This window comes from Trachurus japonicus, chromosome 5 (assembly GCF_045865225.1).
Source record: "Trachurus japonicus isolate A0001 chromosome 5, Traja_1.0".
NCBI lineage: Eukaryota > Metazoa > Chordata > Actinopteri > Carangiformes > Carangidae > Trachurus > Trachurus japonicus.
The window spans coordinates 37,686,514-37,693,113 of NC_140911.1; positions in this window are offsets into that span (position 1 = coordinate 37,686,514).

The following is a 6,600-nucleotide window of genomic DNA, read 5'->3' on the forward strand; positions in this document are numbered from 1 at the left end:
CATTAGATAAAAGTTACATTTTAGAAAGTTAGAGAGTTCATTTCTATTTTATCATTTGATTGGCTTATTGATTCAGACATGCATGTTAAATACATGAATGGATATTCTCTCAATGTGCAACCTATAAAAGAACGGAAGAAGATGCTCACAGCTGAAAAGAAACGGATGAATAAAACATCTTCAAAAATGAAGCTAAGCGAAAGTTCAGACAGGAAGACTATCTCTTTAAGTACGCCTCAAAGCCCTTTCCCTGTTTTCCTGCTATCCTCTCGCTCCACCCTCATTCTCATAATTCAGCCAATCACAGTCTGCCATCCTCTTTCCCTTCCACCAATCAGTCATTAGCATCAAATTTACTGTAAAAAGTTCTCTCTCTCTCCTGTCATCCAGCCGTCATTCCTGCAAAACTCTCAGCCCAGGGGGATATAACTACTTCAGATGCAAGCTTCTCATCCCCAGATCAGTTTACTCAGCTGGTCTACACCCGTGGTCTAAGTGCCAAAGTCTATTTTGTGCACAATAAATGTAATTTCATCTTCATCCTCAAACCTGGCTCTCTTGTCGTAAATGGTCTATCCTGATTGAAAGATAATACTGTATATAGGGGTGGTGTCGCTAACCGTCTCACACATCCAGTCTTGGTTCACTATAACAGTTAGATATAGCACAAAATACAGGCATACACATTATATTTACCTCTTGTAGGTCACACATAAGTTTTTATCAGGACCACGAGTAGTCAGCCTCGACGATAAAACTTAAAGCAGAAGTAAGCGATATTTTTGTGTTAATATAAGTCTTAAATAGTTATATCTTCCGACAGCAATCACTTACATAGAGTGTTTGGACCGAAACAGGGGTCTCTCAGTACTCTGCTCTGCTCTGAGCCGAGGAGAAAACTTTTCTCGTATCCTACAAGTTTTATCCAATGAGGAGAGAGAACGGCATGCAGGGCTGTGTGTGCAGCCAAGGGATGCGCCTGAATGTGGTGACGTAGGGACGAGGACGGGGGCTGCTAACTCCATCGGCTGACAAGACATTATGGTGCGTTCAAGGCAACCCGTAACTCGTGTTTTTCTGACCTGTGAAGTCGTACCAGTTCGATCTGGTACGAGTTCACGGGTCGGAAGTTACGAGTGGGTTGCCTGAAACGCTACAAAGTCGTAAGTCGTGACTTGAAGCTGTAATTTACGGTTTCAAAAGCCTGCCTGGAATGCAGCATTAGCGAAAACGACCGGACCACTTACTTCTGCTTTAAATGCTTCGCACACAACGATGCCTCCCCTCTTTAGCTCTCTGGTCGATAGCTTCTGGTTCTTTCCTCAAGCGTGCTCACTACTCCCCAAACTAGCCTGCGGCACTAGTCCCGCCCCTTACATGGTGACTTTACTCTGATTGGCTCGTGAGATCTTAAAGCAGAAGTAAGCGATCTGGTCGTTTTGGCTAGAGCACTGGAAAAGAGAGTAAGGGCACGCATTGGTTCAATGGAAGCGCCTCCTGATGGAGGAATATGGGTATTGCAAAAGCGCCCAAGAACTGACATCTATGCATTGTTGGTGAATGAGCAAGTGTGGTATTTTCAATAATTTAAGGACATTTATAGATCACCCACGTTAATAGCATCATTGAGGACCTTTTACAGATAAACATTAACACATAGGCGAGTAAAAAATAAAAAATAAAAAATAGTTGTCTACATGAATGTTTCAATCTACATTTTGTAATAAACAAATTATAAGTATAATTTGATATGACCAAGACACCTAAAAACAAAAACGTTTCCATCAATTTACAAGCAAGTGGGCAACACACATAGATTGGAGTGAATGAGTTTTCTGGGCGCTTTTGCAATACCCATATCCTGCCACTCGGGGCGCAAAACCCTTACCACGGGAGTCAATGGTGGTGTCGTTACTTTCTTTTCCAGTGCTTTTGGCCAACTTCTTGTCAGCCGATGAAGTTAGCCCCCGCCCTCGTCATGGATCTATTGGTCCTCGTCCCTACGTCACCACATTCACGCGCATCCCTTGGCTGCACACACAGTCCTTCACGCCGTTCTCTCTCCTCATTGGATAAAGGTTGTAGGATACAAGGAAGTATACAAGAAGTTTTCTCCTCGGCTTACAGCAGAGCAGAGTGACTGACAGACCCATGTTTCGGACCAAACACTCTATGTAAGTGATTGCTGTCGGAAGATATAACTATTTAAGACTTATATTAACACAAATATTCCGCTGGGTCTATCCTTACAATTTTAAATTAAATGTTCCACCTCTGATACAGTTACACTTTCGATGTTAAATTTAGACATTTTATTCTTTATAATCAGATCCCTAATTATTTCTATAAAAAATATAATTATTTGTTGATTGCATTTTACTTCGTAAATGATTTATTTTATCACAGAAATATTCACTGAAGTAATCTGCAATGAGTTCTGGTTTAGTTAAAAATGTTCCTTCCACTTCCAGAAATGTTAAGGCTAGATGGATGGTAACTCCATCAATTAATAATTTCATACTTAGATTAAGGTATTTTACATAAAGCTGATAATCTCACTATTAGAGTTAAACAGGAAGAACTCAACAACAGGTGGAATGTAGCTATAAATCTATAAACTATAGTCATTCTATTAAATCATTCTTCTTTATCTTTATCTTTACAACAAATTCCTGTTCTGTTTACATGATCCTTTTTTTAAATTCTTTTTTATTGTTCTCTCAGTTTATCTCACCTCATCAATTGTCTCATCTGTGAACAGACAGTTAGTCCATGATTTATTTGTTTTTATCAGCCTTTAATCCAGGGCGTATTTCCGTTGTGTAGTACTTGTCCGCTTCACCACAGTCCTTGAAAAGTCTCGTCTGCCCGTTGTAGGTGACGATAAGTGTGGCCAGGAACAGGAGTCCATGTCTTACTCCAATTCCTGAAATAGTATATTTTTGTGAATGTATACAGCAGTTAGGGTCAGCCTAACTGTCCACATTGAGCAGAAATTCAATGTGTGTCAAAGTCAAACCCAAACAGTGGTTTATCATTATTTAGAAACACTTCCTGGCTCTGGCTGACTGCAAAAGTCTGACTTCATTCAAACATTCACATTACCATCTCAAACAGGTGAGAGTCTCCTTTTTGAATCTGAAAATTTCCTTGTGTGGCAAGAGATATGATAAAGCATTTTGGGGCAAATTTTGTACCACAGCATGAGACCCTGGAGAACAAATAGGTCTTATTCTGTTTCTGTGACAAATACAGGACACATGCTTGGAATTGGGAAAATAATACTTTACAAAATAAATAGAAAATATTGAAACATCAAAGATTATTTTTACAGGTGTCATTTGATGATTCCAGTGCTGCTGCTTCAGAAAATAAGCAGATGAAAGAACATTTTGATGCATGAAGACCAAATTATTCTCCATCCTGCCTGCTGCTCAGCCGTTCTCCTGTTGACACCTCCCTCCTTCTCCTGTTCTTTTGCTTTACCTTCTCTCCCTCAACTGTTTCTCGCCCTGCCATTTATTTCTCTAGGGAAGGGTTTGCTGGGCCCACATTCGCTTGACAGAATCAACCTGTTTGATGTTCAGTCTCCTGTGAAACCACAGCTCTATCAGTGCTGGCTGCCGAAGAGTTTTTCCCAGAGGAAATAGAGGTCAAATATCCTGCACGAAAGGCTAAATTGACAGAGCGGCTCTTGTTCACTTTCGAGGTTTCGCCGATGATCCTGTTTTGGTCGTAGCCAAGTTTCTGCACAGTTTAGAACAACACAGCTCGCTCATAGAGGATACCGGCTTCTCTCAAATGCAGTGGGATCAAAGTGAGCGGAGAGATGCTGCTGTATGGACATCGCCCACACCCTGAGCACTCACCCTGAGTGTTTGCTGTATATCTTTTATCTGACTGAGTCGTGAAACTCATCCAGGATCGACTTTTTGTCAACACTCAATGCTTCCTCGCACACATTTGACCTCATTGATATTCATTGGTCGATTTTTATCTCTCCCCCAAATTCATCATCAGTTAAATCTTCTTCCTCTTAGACACATCTGTGAGTTTTGTCTCTGCATGTGGGCTTGTACACAGAACACAAACTGAATGTATAAAATATCAGCTGCAGCTGCCTGATATTGATTTGCCGCCCCGTTACATAATCCAAATCTCGGTGGTGTCGGATCTTGAGGATTATTTTGAAACTTAATATTAGTTTTGGTTTTTTTTCTTCTTTAGCTGTTAACAGTGAGGGTGTGTTGTAGCATTTCACAAGCATTAGGGTTAGGGAATAAACAAGATAATCAAACACACAAGCTCCAGTGCTCACAACAATTACATGTGAGGTAAACCATGGAAATTGCGTGAATTTGCTTTTTAGTAGGGGTCGGCCAACCTTGTGTAAAGCATATTATCTACTCCCCTCTGAGGACTTTCCTCCTTCCCCTCCCTTCTTTTCCCTGTGCTTGAAATCAATAATGGCAGGACATGAGGCGATGTCACAGTTATATTTAACAGCAAACATGCCTTTGAACTGGTTGATTTGATTAAACGAGAAGCTGGGGTGGGGGAGTTGGTTGGTATCTAGTATGTATAATAACAGGGGAGGGAGGGATGGAAACTGGGCACAGAGTCCCAACATTGAAGCGTCTCTGCTTTGTGCACCCTGGAGGTTCTGGCTGCCTCGCCGACTGTCTGGGCTACAAACGCTCATGTGCCGGTGCATGATCAAACATATTCAAATGCCCGCATTTGCCCTGGTGTCTCCTGTATCTCATTATTCAGCATACCACTCCCGGGGACCTTGACAATTGTTTAAAATTCACAGGAATAGGCCAGGACTTCAAAATGTGTTTTTGGTTGTTTGCTCTGTGTTGTGAAACATGCAGAGGTCACAGATGATGGATCATTTTTACCCTCCAATGCCTGCAGGTGTGTTCTCCGGAGACACTAGTGCATCAGATCTTTGTGTAATCATGATCTTCTAGTGCTGAGATTTAACAGATGTCTGTGAAAAGCCACACGATTGAGAGGTGAGACCCCTGCCCTTTAAAACAGCTTGAGGACATGAGGGTAGCGAAGCGTGTCTCTACCAATGATAACCCTAATCTCATTCATCTCGAGGTCATCCATGAAGGTTAACATGATCTCATTTTCTCTTCTCTGACCTCACCGCGCTGAGAAAAGCCACACACATAGACCACGTTCTGGCCAGATGTAGAAAAATAACCTATAAGACGTAACACTTCACCTTTTAAAGGCTGAGCTGGCACATTAAATTAGTCTTATGGTGTCATCGTAATTATTGTGTAACAGGTTAAAGGTTAAAGGGATAGTTCACCCAAAATTCAAATTTCACTCATTATCTACTCACCCTCATGTCGACTAAGGGCTGGGAGAATTTTCAGAGTCCTCCGTGCCTTCTCGGAGTTACGGGGGGGTCCACGCAGCAGTATTTGTCCATATAATGGTTGTGAATGGTGCTCACTTTTTTTCATTCAAAAAAGACACACCAAAAAAACATCCAAATACCTCCATACTGCTCGTCTGTAATGTCCCTCTTGTATTGAAGCCCCAACATGAAAAATTGTTCCGCCGGACTGACACAGGAAGAGCAGTGAACTGAGATACTGGGAGCTTCCGCTACAAATAAGCTTAAAATATAGACAAATTTTTTTCGGAACAATTTCTCATGTCGGGGCTTCAATACAAGAGGGACATTACAGACGAGCAGTATGGATGTTTTTTGGTGTGTCTTTTTGGACGAAGAAAAGTGAGCACCATTCACAACCATTATATGGACAAATATTGCTGCGTGGACCCCCCCCCCCCAATGAGTGAAATTTGAATTTTGGGTGAACTATCTCTTTAAGGAAAATGTTGAGGGAAATGTGAGGCCGTTTATGTGTGATAGGAGAGATACAGAGCGGCAGGAGGGGGTGGGGGTGGACAAGGGGGGGTTTCAGGTGTCTGCTTTTTAGGAGATTAAAAAAATGGGGAGCAGATTACATTTCTGGCGGTGCAATCTTCAAAGGCGTCTTTGAAGCCACAGAATCACATGGGGTCACTCAGAGACAGAGGAAATGTAAATTCACCCCCAAATCAAACTGTACAACAATGTTTTAAAACAAAGGAGGATAATTAGTTACGACAGATTCTGATGGAGTTTGTTTTTGTGTTTGTTGAAACCCTTGTTATTATGTGCATTGCTGTGTGTTATCTTTTTGTTATTTTCTGTTGACTTGTATAGACCCCAGAGTAGCTGCTGCAAATCAAAAGCTAATGTCGATCTATACAAACAAACAAAATCAATAAAGACTTCTCTCCAGCGAACGATATCATCGCAAGTGTTTGCATGTGAGCTGAGCCAGTTTGAGCAGCGGGAGGAGGCTGTGAGATGCAGCAGTTTACTGGAGGTCTATAGGTCGAAGTCTCAAATGGCTGTGACCCAGTGATAGAAGTTCTGGGTCACCTCTCTAGCTACTTTACAACCACATTTCAGAGTCGCCTTGCAGCACTGACTCAAGGTTATGCACAACCGCTTACCTACAGGGTCATACTTGGTGTTGGAGTTAAAACAGTGAGAAGCAATTTAAGGTTTAAAAGGTCCCT